The sequence below is a fragment of the Pteropus medius genome, unplaced genomic scaffold, assembly GCF_902729225.1.
Source record: "Pteropus medius unplaced genomic scaffold, Ma_sr-lr_union100, whole genome shotgun sequence".
Classification (NCBI taxonomy): Eukaryota; Metazoa; Chordata; class Mammalia; order Chiroptera; family Pteropodidae; genus Pteropus; species Pteropus medius.
The window spans coordinates 206,408-220,619 of NW_024345481.1; the positions used below are offsets into that span (position 1 = coordinate 206,408).

The 14,212-nt window shown below is 34.4% G+C and overlaps 1 pseudogene; it reads right to left on the reverse strand.

The window, feature by feature from the left end:
- Window positions 1-329: 329 nt before the first annotated feature.
- On the reverse strand, window positions 330-448 carry LOC120611453 (uncharacterized; annotated as a pseudogene).
- Between the last annotated feature and the right edge of the window lie 13,764 nt (window positions 449-14,212).

Below are 14,212 nucleotides of genomic sequence, written 5' to 3' on the forward strand. Positions count from 1 at the left end.
GCATTCTAGAATCAGAAAACCAATGATGACTTTTTGATACCTCTTTGGAAAGATCTCAAACTCCCTTTGCATTAAAAAAATAAATTGAGTTGCTATATTTATAATGCTTTTAAATATGCATAAAACTACTTACATTTGTAATATTATTCATCAGGACATAGAGAGAGGTCTTAATCTGATATAATTGAGGCATCAGTTTTCTCTGTCAAGGGAATTCCTGAATGTTTCCTGGAGGATAAGAGTAAGAGACATTTATTTTATGTATTATTTTTTGCAATTTTGTTTTTTATTAAATTTATTTTTTAATTTTTTAATTTTTTAATTTTTTATGCCTACAGCACCTGGTCTTCCTAGGTGGTCTCCCATCCAAGTACTAACCAGGCCTGACCCTGCTTAGCTTCCGAGATCAGATGGGATTGAGTGTGTTCAGGATGGCATGGCCATAGATTGTTTTTTATTAAATTTATTGGGGGAGGACATTGGTTAATAAAATTATATAGGTTTCAAGTGCACACTTCAATTGCATTGTGTGTTCACCACCCATTTAGATTCTATAGTAAATTCTGATATTTCTCATGGGGCAAATTCAAGGTTGTTTTTGTTGGCTTGATAGTGTTTATTTATGTGAGGAAAGAAACGATTGAGAAAACCTTGAAGAAAAATTTCAAAATTTTAAAGAAAAGCTCAAAGAAAATATTTCACTGGAAATCATTAAGAATCAGCTTCTTCTGATTTGCTGCTGGCTGCTTTTGAGATATCAACGTGCCTCAGAGAGGAACGTGACCTCGAACTGAGAATGGAGCCAAGGCTATTATTTCAGTTTATATGGGAAGGAGGAAAGAGCCAAGAAGTCAGGCTTCAGCAGCAAAAAAATTAAACAAGCATGAGATCAAAGACTTCTAAAAAATGGAAATTAGAGAAGGACTCTTAGGTGCATAAAAAGATGGAGGCTTAGGTATATAAGCATTACTTAGGTATGTAAGTGCAGATTTCACATTTCCAGTTATGGGGAAGTTTGAATCAAGAACTGAAAATTATCCCTGGAGAGTTAATTTGTTAATTCACTTAATAATCCATTTGTTCATTCCTTAAATATTTATTGAGCAAATATTAAGCTGTTTACTATGAGAATTTTGGGGATCCAGTGGGAGAAACTCAGACTTAGTTTCTACAAAGATCTTACATGGATCCCAACAACTAAAAAGGCTAAATAGTCTTTCCCAAGATCTAGCTAGAGCCGAAGCACATCGAGGTAAATCAACAGGTTTTGCCATGACTAATGTGTTCTTCTATGCCAATTACAGTTATTTATGAGATTTTTCAAATACAAATATTGGCATTAATAAAGTAAATACATTAATGAGAGTCTGGACAGTCTTAATAATCAGCTGAAATATACCTCTGTAACATACTATTCTTAGCAAAATATTTAGGTATAAATGATATGGGTTCTCCAAGTTTTGTAAAGAAAAGCTATGGTTAGTTTTCTGAAGCCTTCATGGTACCAAGGAGTTTTGATGGGGCACATAAACTTCACCTCATTTCCAGCTGAGAAAATAGAAAGGTGTCAAGTGGTTCACTCTGGTCAGATTCCAGAGTCAATGTGTTGGATTTCCGTCCACACTCACAGTCCCCTTCTGCTTCTTCTTCATTATCTGAATGTCTGCTTGGAAATATGGAATTCGATAAGGCAAGCGGAAGAGTTAGTGTAGAGTCACATCGTCTACCTTTAGAAATCAACCTGAGAAAAAGTGTGATGGAAAGGAATGAACCAAGTACCCATTTAACGAGCTAAAACTACATCAAAGGGACAGAAAGAAACCACTTGATAATAAAAATGTTGCTTTGATTGAAACTGGGCAAAAAGCCAAAGGTACTGGATGGAGACTCTTAAACATCCTGAATTGTTTCTGGATCAAACACTTCATAAATCTAGGGTAAAATGTGAAATTTTTTTGTAGTAAATTGTGAGGCTACATCAAAATCGGTCTCTTGCTGATCTCCAGATTGAGCCGTCGTTCATGAAGTTTCTTTCTTTCTAATGAAAGAATAGATATAGATACATGTATTTGAGTAAAATGGATTTATCAAATGTCAATCATGTTCAAGAATTTCTCATCAGGAATTCTGAAAAAAAGTTACAGGCATGTTTTTTGTTTTCCTCTTATTCCTTTGATTATAAAGAAGTCACTTAAAAAATTCACTGAAATGTTTTTCAGGACAATTAAGCATTCTTAGGGTATAAAAATATCTATACTTGGGAAAGCAACTTTATTTTGATAAAGTGATACCAGTAAGCTACTGTATTATATCTCAGGCTATTGCACTGTTGTATTGTCAACTTTGGGGATTACTGTTTAAGTTCCATTCCTTCTATCATACTGCAAAACGCTGAGGCAGGAACCATGATTGTTTTGTTCAGGGATGGCACATAATAGGAGACCAGCAAAATTTTGTCCGATAAATCTGGCAAACATTGGGATAGATTGAGAAAACTAGTTTGTATGACTTGATATTATTTCTCTATATATTCATGATTTCTGTCTAAATGGGAGAGAATTTATACAATTCAGTGAATTTTTGTATGACTATCTACAAGCTCACAAGCAGATATATTAGAAATAAAATAATGGAAATTTAGTAAGTCAAAGTTGAGTGCAGATTCAAATAGACTGCTGGTGTCCTAGAGATATGACAGCCCATACAACAGGAAAACTGTCTCTTGGGCAGGCTGAGTGTCAGATAGCCGGACACTTCGTCATTGGAGAACCATGATAACCCTGAATCCTTGGCCATGAAGCATATTAGGAACCCCGAAGAATGGGGAGCAAGGAGGTTCATGGAGGGAAGAGATAAATAACAATTAGTTTTATCTACAGATAATCTGTTTTCCACATCCCAAGTAATGATTCCAAAGAAATAGGAAAAAAAAGTTTACTGTGGCCAATTTAAAGGGAACAGAGTAAAACAAAATTGCTTCAGCAAGAGTTTCTAACCACATTCATTCTTGGTCTCAAACGGATGCCAGGGCCAGATAACAACAGCAGCAATAACAACACTTGGTAACATTTATTGAGTGCTTAATATTTTAAATACTCTGTTAAGTAGTTTGCATGCTATTTCAATCTTCACAAATTCTTTAAGATATGCACTGTCATTTGATATATTTTATAGATGAGGAGGCTGCAGGTAAGACAAGTGCCCCAGAAAGTAGCAGAGTGAGAGCTCAGACCCAGGCTACTTGGTTCCAAATCTCATGCCCTTGACCTGTGTGTCACAGTGCCCTGTATCTGAGAAGTCTGAGAAGTTTATAGGGAGACTGAATAGATTCTCATCCTGGGGAATTTGGCTGGCAGGGACTACACGATGGGAGGCAGAGTGAGGCGCTTCACGGAAAAAGCCAGTGAACCAGTACAGAAGTTTCACTGAAACTAGGAAATTATTGAACGTCAACTGTAATTGAAATTGTAAATAATAACTAACTAATGAAATACATACATACATACATACATACATACATACATACATACATAAGATTTTCTTAGATCAAGTGAACTTGAAAAAATAAGAATAGGAAATTATATAGAGAGACTTCGGCTTGATTGTCTTGTGGATACTTAGTACTCTGTTCTCTCCTAGGCAGACAGTAGCAGACGAAAGCACTTCTCCTGGGTAAGGAAGGTGGTACCATTATAAATACCAGATCCATTATTCATTGTCATAGAGCACTAATAATTAACTGGTTTGCCCAGAACACTGGTGTACCTTTTACTCTTTAGTACATGCCATATGTCACCAAATTGAATCTTGTTGTTCTTTATTTTTCAATTTTATAAGTATGCCACAAACAACATAGGAGGGTTCAGTTGAGGATCAAGTTGTTCAAAGGTATTCATCTTGTTAATGGATTTAATAAATACTTATTCAGCACCTATTGTGTCCAGGCACTGGTCTAGAGACCGATTGGGAACAAACAGACATATATTTCTACATACTTGGAGCTTGTCTTCTGATAAAGACAAGCAATAAATAACAAATCTAATAAATTCATAAAATTATGTAGAATATTAGAAGATGCTGTGAAAAAAGCAAGGTAAGAGTGAGTTTAAGGTTGTAACTTTAAGTAGCTTAGTCAGGCTACAACTGATGCAAAATATATTTAAAAAGTGCAAAAAGATTTTAAATTAAAAAAACAAACAGTTTTATTAGATAAATGAAAGGTTTATAATACTAGAATCAGACATGTAGAATTTCAGGTAAAAAGCAATAAGTGACTAGAAAGCATTAAGCAGGGCAAAGAAAAATTAAATACTTCAATGTAAAAATAAAAGTGTAAAGGACTGAAATAATTTTTAGTCAATTATCCTGTAATTGTGCAGTGAGCAGTGCCTCTCTAAACTGGTCACAAAGCCAAAAACCTTAAAGGGAAAAACGTATTGATCTTTAAGGTTGAAAATTTCAACCTTCTACAATGTCTGAAAATGTAGACACATCAACAACAATTAAAAGGCAATAGCAAATCTGGGGAAATAGTTTCAACGTTTATGACAAACAAATGATTAAAGATTTTAATGTTAAAAAAACTTTTAAAATAATAAAATTTTTACACCTCAAGAGATAAATGAGTAAATCACAAAATGAGGCAAAACAAAAACAAGGGAAATGGGAACAGCAAATAAACATGATAAAAGTTTAACCCACTTAGAGATCCAAGAAACGCACAGTGAAATGATGATTGTTTTCACCTGCTAAATTGATGAGTGGTCTCTTTTTCGTCTTTTTGTTTTAAAAGTAATAATAGCATCCTGAGTTTGCAGGTAAATGGAAATTCTCATGCATTGTTGACAGGCATATAAATTAGCAATTTTCTTGAAGGCAATTTGGTAACTTGCATCAAAAGCCTTAAAATATTCATTTTCTTTGACTCAGTAATTTCACTTCTAAGAATTTATTCTAGGGAAAAAAGTCATTTATTCATACAACAATGTGTTATAAGAGAGTTCAGCACAGATGTATTTATGCTAGAAGGAGTTTTTTTCTATCGCATTTTACTAAAGACAAATCTTGAAGTAGAATATTTTGCAGTCATTAAAATTTATATTTTTGAAATACATGTAATGACAGAAAAGTCCCATGATATAATGTTAAATGAAAAGAGCAGGTTAATAAATTTTAAATACTCAAATTTTATTTTTAAATTATATTTATAGAAATGAATTAAAGGAAACATAAAAATAGCAATGATTTTTGGGGATGGTAGAATTATGAGTAATTTTTTAAAAATTAAGTGTATTGGGGTAACTGATTGATACAGTTATATAATTTTCAGGTGTAACTTATAATCTGATATATATATACATATTCTATTGTGTGTTTACCACCCAAAGTCCAGTTTCCTTCAGCTACCATATATTTGATCCCCTTTACCCACTTCGCCCTCCCCCTACCCTCTATATTTGACCCCCTTTACCCTGTCTACCTCCCACATCTCCCCTTTCCGTTCTCCTCTGGTAACCACGAGTCTATTGTCCATGACCATGAATCTCTTTTTGTTTGTACTGTTCATTTGTTGCTTTTAGGTTTATATCCCATATATAAGTAATGTCATGTGATTTTCAACTTTTTCAGTCTGGCTCATTTTGCTTAGCATGATTACCTTGAAGTCCATTCATGTCACAAATGGCAATATTTCATCTCTTCTTATGGCTGAGTAATATTCCATTGTATATATGTACCACAGCTTCTTTAGCCAATCATCTATCATAAGACACTTCGGTTGCTTCCATGTCCTGGCCACTGTGAATAATGCTGCTATGAACATCAGTGTGTAAAAATCTTTTCGGATATGGGTTTTCAAGTCTTTGGGGTAAATACCCAGTAGAGGGATTGCTGGATCATATAGTAGATCAATTCTTAGTTTTTTTGAGGAACCTCTATACTGTTTTCCATAGTGGCTGTACCAGTGTGCAGTCCCACTAGATGAGTGATTTTTATTTTATTGTTTTACATATTTCCAAAATTAACTAATCATAGATCAATTTTATAATAAAATGTGATTTAAAAATATCCAATGCTGAAAGATAAATAATTTGGGCTTTTCTTTTTTTTTTTTGCTTAGCTTGAATTATTTCAATATTTTTCTAATTCGAAGTAATTCTGGTTCCCTGGATAGAATTATCTATTCTTCTATCATGTCATCCACAAAAGAAATATGTTTTCAAAAATATTATTTAATATATTTGCCTCTATCTCTTGAGTTGTAAGCCCCTCAATTTTATCAATATTAGAAACACAAAATGCCTAGCTAATAAGATATTTTGCACTTATTGATAATGCTTTTAAATATTTGTTGAGTTAAATGAATATATTCCAGTTTAGTTATGGAGATAAAAATTTATAGAAAAAGTAAGTGGTTTGTAAAATTATCCAATAATAAAAAAAATGCTTTGAATGTGGGCATTTTAATTTTGTATATTTTTGATGTGACGACTTAAATATTCACATTTTTAAAAGATTTTGTCTGATCTTGTTCTATCTTCTTTTATGTTTCATAGCCATTAATATATTTCTAAATAACCTATAGAAAAACCTTCTTTTAATAAACACATTTGTAATAGAGGCTTTGAAATAAATTTATAACACTTTAAAATTACTGCGTTTACACATTTAAAAACCCACCAGGCTTGAATTGAGGACTGTTCTGATAGAAACCATAGTGAATTTTCACAAATTACAATGTCTAGAGTCAGTACATTTTACTAATTTTTATATAGATTGCATTTCTCCTTTATGTAGAGAACTGATATATATTTTTTTCTCCTTTTGGAATTTTAAAAGCAAGAAAATGATAGGACAGTTTTCATTACAGATTTAAGGGGCACATATAACAAGTATATGGGAAGAAAAATCCCTCTCTTCCCATTTCCGGAACTAGCCTAAGAAAAAGTATTAATAAACTTAAACTGGATTAAAACTATCTGAAAGACTTTGCAGCTATAATTAGTGAATCCTCTATATGAGGAGTCTTTTTATTTATCATTTTACTAGCCTGTCAGTCAAGAGATTTTTTTTAAAGCTTCTTTCGTGCTGTGTTGTGATGCATGGGGGTTTAAAATCTAAATAGAGTAAGAAAAGAAAAAAAATTTGATTGAAAATAACTGAGTGTGTGCCAATCATATGGTTCATGCCTGTTCTCCTGGAGTAATTATTAGTAGCATTTATTTTCAGACTCCTTACTGTTGAAGAGAGTTTTTATCATCAACTTAACTATGAGGTACCTTAAAAATGCCAAATGAGTGATGTGTGTAAGAGAAACTTGAGGACTTAAGTCCTGAGAATTTTCTACGGTGGCCTTCATATGTATTTGTCCCTGGCAGCTGCTTCCACCCACTCTCATACATGACATAGTCCCAAACTATTTCTCTCCATCCTTTAGATAAAATCCAAGCTGCCCAAGCAATGGCTTCTAATCCACTTGAAAAATCCCTCTCTTCCCATTTCCGGAACTAGCTGAACTTTGACCGACCTCTTTCCACCTGCTAAAGCCCTATACAACATTCTACCCCCTTCCCCAATTTAGAATGTTCCTCCACTCCTTCAGTCCTTCTCATGCTAGGCACTTTTGAATAAAGTCTTAAGTAGGTAATGCTCTGATTGATTTTCTTCTCCAAGTAGGAAAAACTCTAGGAATTCAGAGGTGAGATAGGACAGGGTATTTCTTTTGTGATAAATGGAGATTAGTGGGGTGAGGGAAATATTTGAACTGAACTTAAATGGGTGAATTATGTGCAGGTTAAAGAATAAATTTTATATAGTATTCATAACTTATTATCAGATATCAGTTTTCACTCAGGTATTCCTACATATTACAAAGCTAAAAATATTATAAGACAAAATTAGAAGCTGGAGAACTCCTTGTGAAGGTAAATATATGAGTAAATGTGCAATGAAAGTGTAAATAAAGCCAGCAAATATAGAAAGTCTCATTCCAGAGGGGATTTCAGTTTTCTCCAAAGCTTTCTGAGTATAGATATAGGTTCCTAAAACCTGTATACTTTCTAATCAGTGTAGTCACAAAAAATTCACTTTAAAAAGTGCTTTTAAACCCAAAACTCTTTTCTTTGTATAGCAAAAGAGCCAAAGATTTCAGAGAGCTAGTTCAAGAACATTTTGACTTATAACGTGATAAGGACATTATCACAAATAACACACATAATGTTTTCATTAAGGTGTAAATGCAGAAATGATATAACCATCCAAGAATTTACGTTGAATTCTAAGTCACTCTTAGCAATCAGGTTGTACACATGTTCATCATTGCAAATTTCATTTGACTCCTAAATATATCCTTTTTCTCTCTTCAGAGTTACTGTATGTTTTAGTACTAAGAGTACAATTCTTTTCAGCTATGGAAGAAGTAAAGGGGTATCTATTTCTCTCTCAAGTCTGGGATTTGAGTGCACTTACAGAGCATTGTGGCTACCTGGTCTACCTTTTAGGTGCTATCTTAGAAAAATGGACAAAGATGTCACTATGAACCAGTGGTGTGCTGGTAATGTTTAACAACAGGCTCTTTGGAAAAAGCAAAAGGGAGGAACTGATTTGTAGTGTTTGCCCATTTCCATATTATACTTACTTCCATCGTGGCCATTTCAGGTGACCAATGGGATGTTATTGAAAGCAGGGTTAGAAAGAGATGTGTAGCAGAACACCATTATATAGTACTTTCATGATACAGACAGAACAGTTAATAAGTTCAAGATCATGGCTAAAAATAAAATGTAGGAAACTAGTTAGGAAATGACTTTTAGATATGCATTTTCCACATTTTAATATAATTTATTTAATTGAAAGTTTACATAACTTTTAATAATGGCTATGTTAACAACTGGCTTGCAAAATTCCTGAAAATGTAACTGTGGGCTCCCAGGAATTGGTTAAGAGCAGGATCAAGAACAAAAGCTCATGTTCAGAGCATTATGGTGATGTTTTCTCCCCCACAGTCAGAAAACATGGGTCTGAGAATCAAGAAGTAGAAGTCGGGTGGAAATAAATATAGATATAGATACACATAGATATATATTTGAATAGTATATACAGAATATATATGGTGTATCACATTGAATAGTATATGAAGTTTATACTGTCTTAGTCTGGTCAGGCAAAGATAAAGACCATGGACTGTGCGCCTTAAACAACAAACATTTTCTCAGTTCTGCCAGTTGAGAAGTCCAAGACCAAGACTCCTGCAGATTTGGAGTTTGCTGAGAGCCCACTTCCTGGCTCATTGATAGCCATCTTCTTGTTTTGTTCTTACATTAGGGCAGGAGCCAGAGAACTGTCTGGGATTTCTTTTATAAGGATACTAATCCCATTCTTGAGGGCTCCACTCTTATAACCTAATCATCCCACCTCCTAATTTCATCACATTGAAGATTAGGTTTCAACACATAAATTGGAGAAAGAGGAGCACAAACATTCAGTCTTTAGCTCATATGTTGAAAATATATAAATATAACTGTTAATAAACTTAATTTAAGAAAAGAAAACAGCAACCAAAATAAGAAAAGATGATTAAGGACTCAGACCCTTCAGGAATGGAAATTTTGGTTACTCTTCCAGGTAAGGGATCTAGAGCAGTTTAAGACTGCTGATTTGGGGCTAAAGATGGATGGGTAAGGGAATGAGGAAGTCATACCTATCACTACAGCCTCGGGACCAATTAACAGAAAGAAATACCATAGGAGCTTTGCATTTTCTCCTGGCTTGTTATGTGTATATAGTTATATATACTTTATATATATATATATATCTATTTATATATAATCTATCTATCTATCTATCTATCTATCTATCTATCTATCTATCTATCTATCTATCTATCTATACACATATATATAATCTCTTTTTTCTTCTTTCTGTTATTATTTTTTAGAAGTTTGCTGAAAGTTAACTACAATTTAGCCTTTAGGTAATAGAATATTCAGTGGGACTGTAACTGAATTTGTGGAATGATTAATATAGCTAGTGATGGAGAAAGAGCTGCTGAAACTGTGTATCTTTCCATCTGGAGAACAGGGGAAAAGCATCTTTACTAGTATAAAGGAAATTTCCATCTCGTTAGATGGAAACAGAGTCATGTCGCTGTTATGTGTTGGCTCAGATGTATGTAGAAATATGTGTATGGTTACTGAGTAGCCAAAGGGGTAGATTGTGCCAGTTATATATTGCTTCTCAGCTCCAAACTCGCACTTGTTTGCCCTGCTTTGTGATGATAGAAATAGACTGCTGATTACATGTGTCCTTTGCCAGGTGACTTGATATTATCCTCTCCTGAGAAAATACTGGAGGGACACTGGAGAGCAGAAAGAGCAGAGAGGGATTTTTTTGCTTATGTGTTCTGTTTTCTATGAGACTCTGAAAGGTTGGTGTGAAGTGGACACCGCAGCTGAATGCCCTTTGCTATTTACTGAGGACACCTCCTAGCACGTTCCTTCATCTCTGCCAATTTCTTTTGCAATTCCGTAGCAGCATCCTCCAACAAGTTTCTTGGTCACCACCATGACAGGATGCTCTTGTGGCTTCATAGTTTCACAATGAGCTCTTCTATCAAGCTCCTTCATCATCACTGTAGTGGGCAGCATGTAGCAACCACACCATCGACTGTGAAGTCTGAATCTCTCTTGCAACCCTCTTTAAGTTTCTGAGTTCCTTCCTGATTCACTTTTCCTTCAGCCCTAGGGGAGTAACCATCCTGCAGCTGTAGCCCCTGTTCACTGTAGTAACCACATCTTTAGTTAGGAATTCTAGTTCTCCTGGTCAAATTTCTGATGGTGTTGTTGTCTTCGGGATGGACACAACCAATGCATATAACTTTATTATTTAATTTTTTTCCTTGGGTAAGAACTTTGCACAATAGGCTATATAGTTTGTTATAATATTTATTAAGTTAAAGTTCAGGACTAGATGGAATTCTCATGTTATGCTTTGAGTTTACACATTTGCAAGTAATTCTTTTGTTGAGTTGAAGAACTATTGTGAATATTGTGACATATACACACCTATTTTGTGGTACTTTTTACTATCATTCCTGTTTTAAACCTTTTTATATCGTATCCACATTTTCTAGGATTGCTGTAACAATTTATCACAATTAGATGGCTTAGAAAACCAGAAATTTACTCTCTCACAGTTCTGGAGGCTACAAGTCCGAAATCAAGGTGTTGGCAGGGTTGTGCTCTCTGAATCCTTCTTCGCCTCTTCCTCGCTTCGGATGCTTTCTCACAAATCTTTGGCATTCCCTGACTGTGACAACATCACTCTAATTTCTGCCTTCATCATCATGTGATGTTCTCTCCGTGTCTCTGTCTTCACATAGCCGTCTTTTATAAGGACACTAATCATATCAGATTATGGGTTCACTTTACTCCAATACGACCTCATCTTAACCAATTACATCTGCAACAAACCTATTTCCAAATAAGGTCACACTTGGACGTCCTGTGGGTTAGAACTGCAACATACATTTTTTTGAGAGGCGGGGACACAATTCAAGTCATAACACATTCGTATCATAATATATTAGCCATTAAATTTTTGACATGTATATTCCTGACATACTAAAAATTAGGTTACAAAATATACATAATTCATTTTTCTAAAAGAAAATATATGTATTTTATAAATAGAAAAATACCTATTAGGATATGCCCTAAAGTGAGAATAGTAGTTATCTCTGATTGGAAGAATAAAATTATTTTTTTAAATTTTGCTTATCTATGTTTTCTAATTTTTCTACAGTAGGTTTATATTATTTCTGTGATAAAATATTTTTTATTTAAAAGAATTTAAACTATTGTAATAAATAATGCATTTATATAAAAACTTGTTTTCCATCTTTTTAAAACGTTTTTCATCTTTTAATTCAATATTTTAGACAATATATTATAAAAATAAGTAGCTTTAGAAAAGGACTTGGTTGTGTACCTGTGCATTTAACTCATTCTGAGAGATAATTTACTGGGCTATAGAGATGAACAATAGTCCAGGTTCTCAGCGGAAGTTGAGGTCAAGGTAGAATTGGTTATCTGTTGTTTTGTACATGTGCGTATGTCTGTGTGTGTGTGTGTGTTTGCTCCATGACTCAAAAATGATGTTTTGACACAAATATGTAAATATAGGTGTGGCAAATTTGCTATTGTCTGTGCCCAAATTATGTTTCAAGCTGACTGTATTAGAGCTAAGCAACTAGATATGAGGGAATACCTGTAATCAAAGTCTCTTGTAAGTGATTTTTAACCATAAAAATTCTAGTTGCACAACCTTGGGATCATTTACGTTTCTATCTTGCAACATTTCAAGAAAAAAATATTATTTGTGGAGTTGTTCCAAAGTGTTGTAAGAGTCATGGCCAATTTCTGTATTCTATATTTATATGGCTTCTGATTTTCATAGACTGCTTTATCTCAATAAACCTAATTATTCTACACTGATACCGTATTTGACTAAATCCTTGTTGGGGAAGAATTTCTGTCCTTCTAAATGATTCCCTCTGAATAATGGAAAGGTTCATGAAGAGTCATTTGGCTGTAAAGTAAGATAGAATGCTACAATTCAAAATATGGAATTCAATGTGAATAATATTAATCCCTGTATCTGGTGTATTTGGCAAGTTTACTGAGAGTTAACATAAGTAGTTGTCAGACCTTAAAGAAAGGACCTTCAGATGGTTCTTCAGCACTCCTACACAAGAATAGCTTGGTTATAGAGTTTAGCCACAGAAGACTAGAATCAAGTGGACAAGTAAATATTTGGAGCACATATTCATATGGTTAGTTTGGCGGGGTTCATAAAGCTTCTTGATGCTTTCTAGGGAAATGCCAAGGAACATTCTTTATTGCTTTCAATTTTCTTTTATGAGGTTGAAGCTTACTATTGTTAGAGGAGGTCATCAAAAGGACGTGCAAGCTGGACCCTGGGAATTGAAGCCTCCCCACTCCCTTCCTTGTCCACTGAATGTAGGTTCAGCTCACTGTTCCTACACTAGAATCTGTTCTAAGGACACAGCCTCGAGTGAATAATGTGCTGTTAAGACCATCTGGACCGAATCCTGCCTATTAAGGCCTTTGTATAAACTTTTAAAATTCTGGCAGGTGAGTGTGGAGATCTCTTCATCTTGTGGCCACCCAAGATAAGCCTATAAGTTCCCTTGCTTATTAAAACTGCCATCTACCAAGCTGGAGTGGTTTGCTTCTTTCTTCAGCTTCTCTTTGTCCTCCGCCTTTGGGGGCCAGCTTCATATTTCACCTAGGGGGACTCCTGACATTGGAAACCAACAAATATGTCATAAAGTAAAGTTAAAAAGTTGGTGCATATCTACCCAGCTCATTTCACTCTGGGAACTCACTTCTCTCACTCATCCACTAGGTCAAAAACTTATCACTTAGAAGCCCATCACTCTATTCTCTTGGCCATGATCAACTGAACTAAAGTTAAATACCCAATCCAAATTGGGCAATTTATTCAGCAGAAATTTAGAGTGCTCAATAAGAGATTCTAGTCTTTGCTAGTCTCTAGCTAGAAAACCTTGAGATCATTTTATTATTTGTTATTAAAAACATAATAAATTTTTTTCTGCCACATAGCAGTGTCAAAGTCCATGAAATTGATTCAAACATAATCAATTCACTTTTAAATAAATTTCTTCAGATAATTAAGTATATAGACTATCACTAGGAATTTTATATATTTTTCTAGTACCTTTTATATAAAACATGGTAAACCAAATCTTATATTCAGTACTTATTGTGTTATTTACACATAGACTCTGAACATTTCAGGGCAAGTATTTTCCTCATCTGTAACCACTGATTCTTATTCTTTTGCTGTGCTGGAATGAGAGACATGGACAATAAACTTGCTCTATACTCAGACCTTTGTCTTTCAAGGACTTCCTAAATCTTGTGCATTTAAACTCCAGTCAAGTAGAAATGTCATTTCTCCTTTTCCCTGTGCTTGATGCAACCTCTGGTGCAGGCCACAGAGTAGCTGTCGTCATCTGTACCCACCATTCACATGAGGTATGCTGCTGAAACCTTCTTCAGTGCACCGTCTCAGAACTGAATCCCTTTTGCTGATTTCCCTACTCTTCATTAAGCAAACGTGTGTTGAATGCCTCTCTTGTGCCAGATACTGCGTAGAACTGAGAATAGGG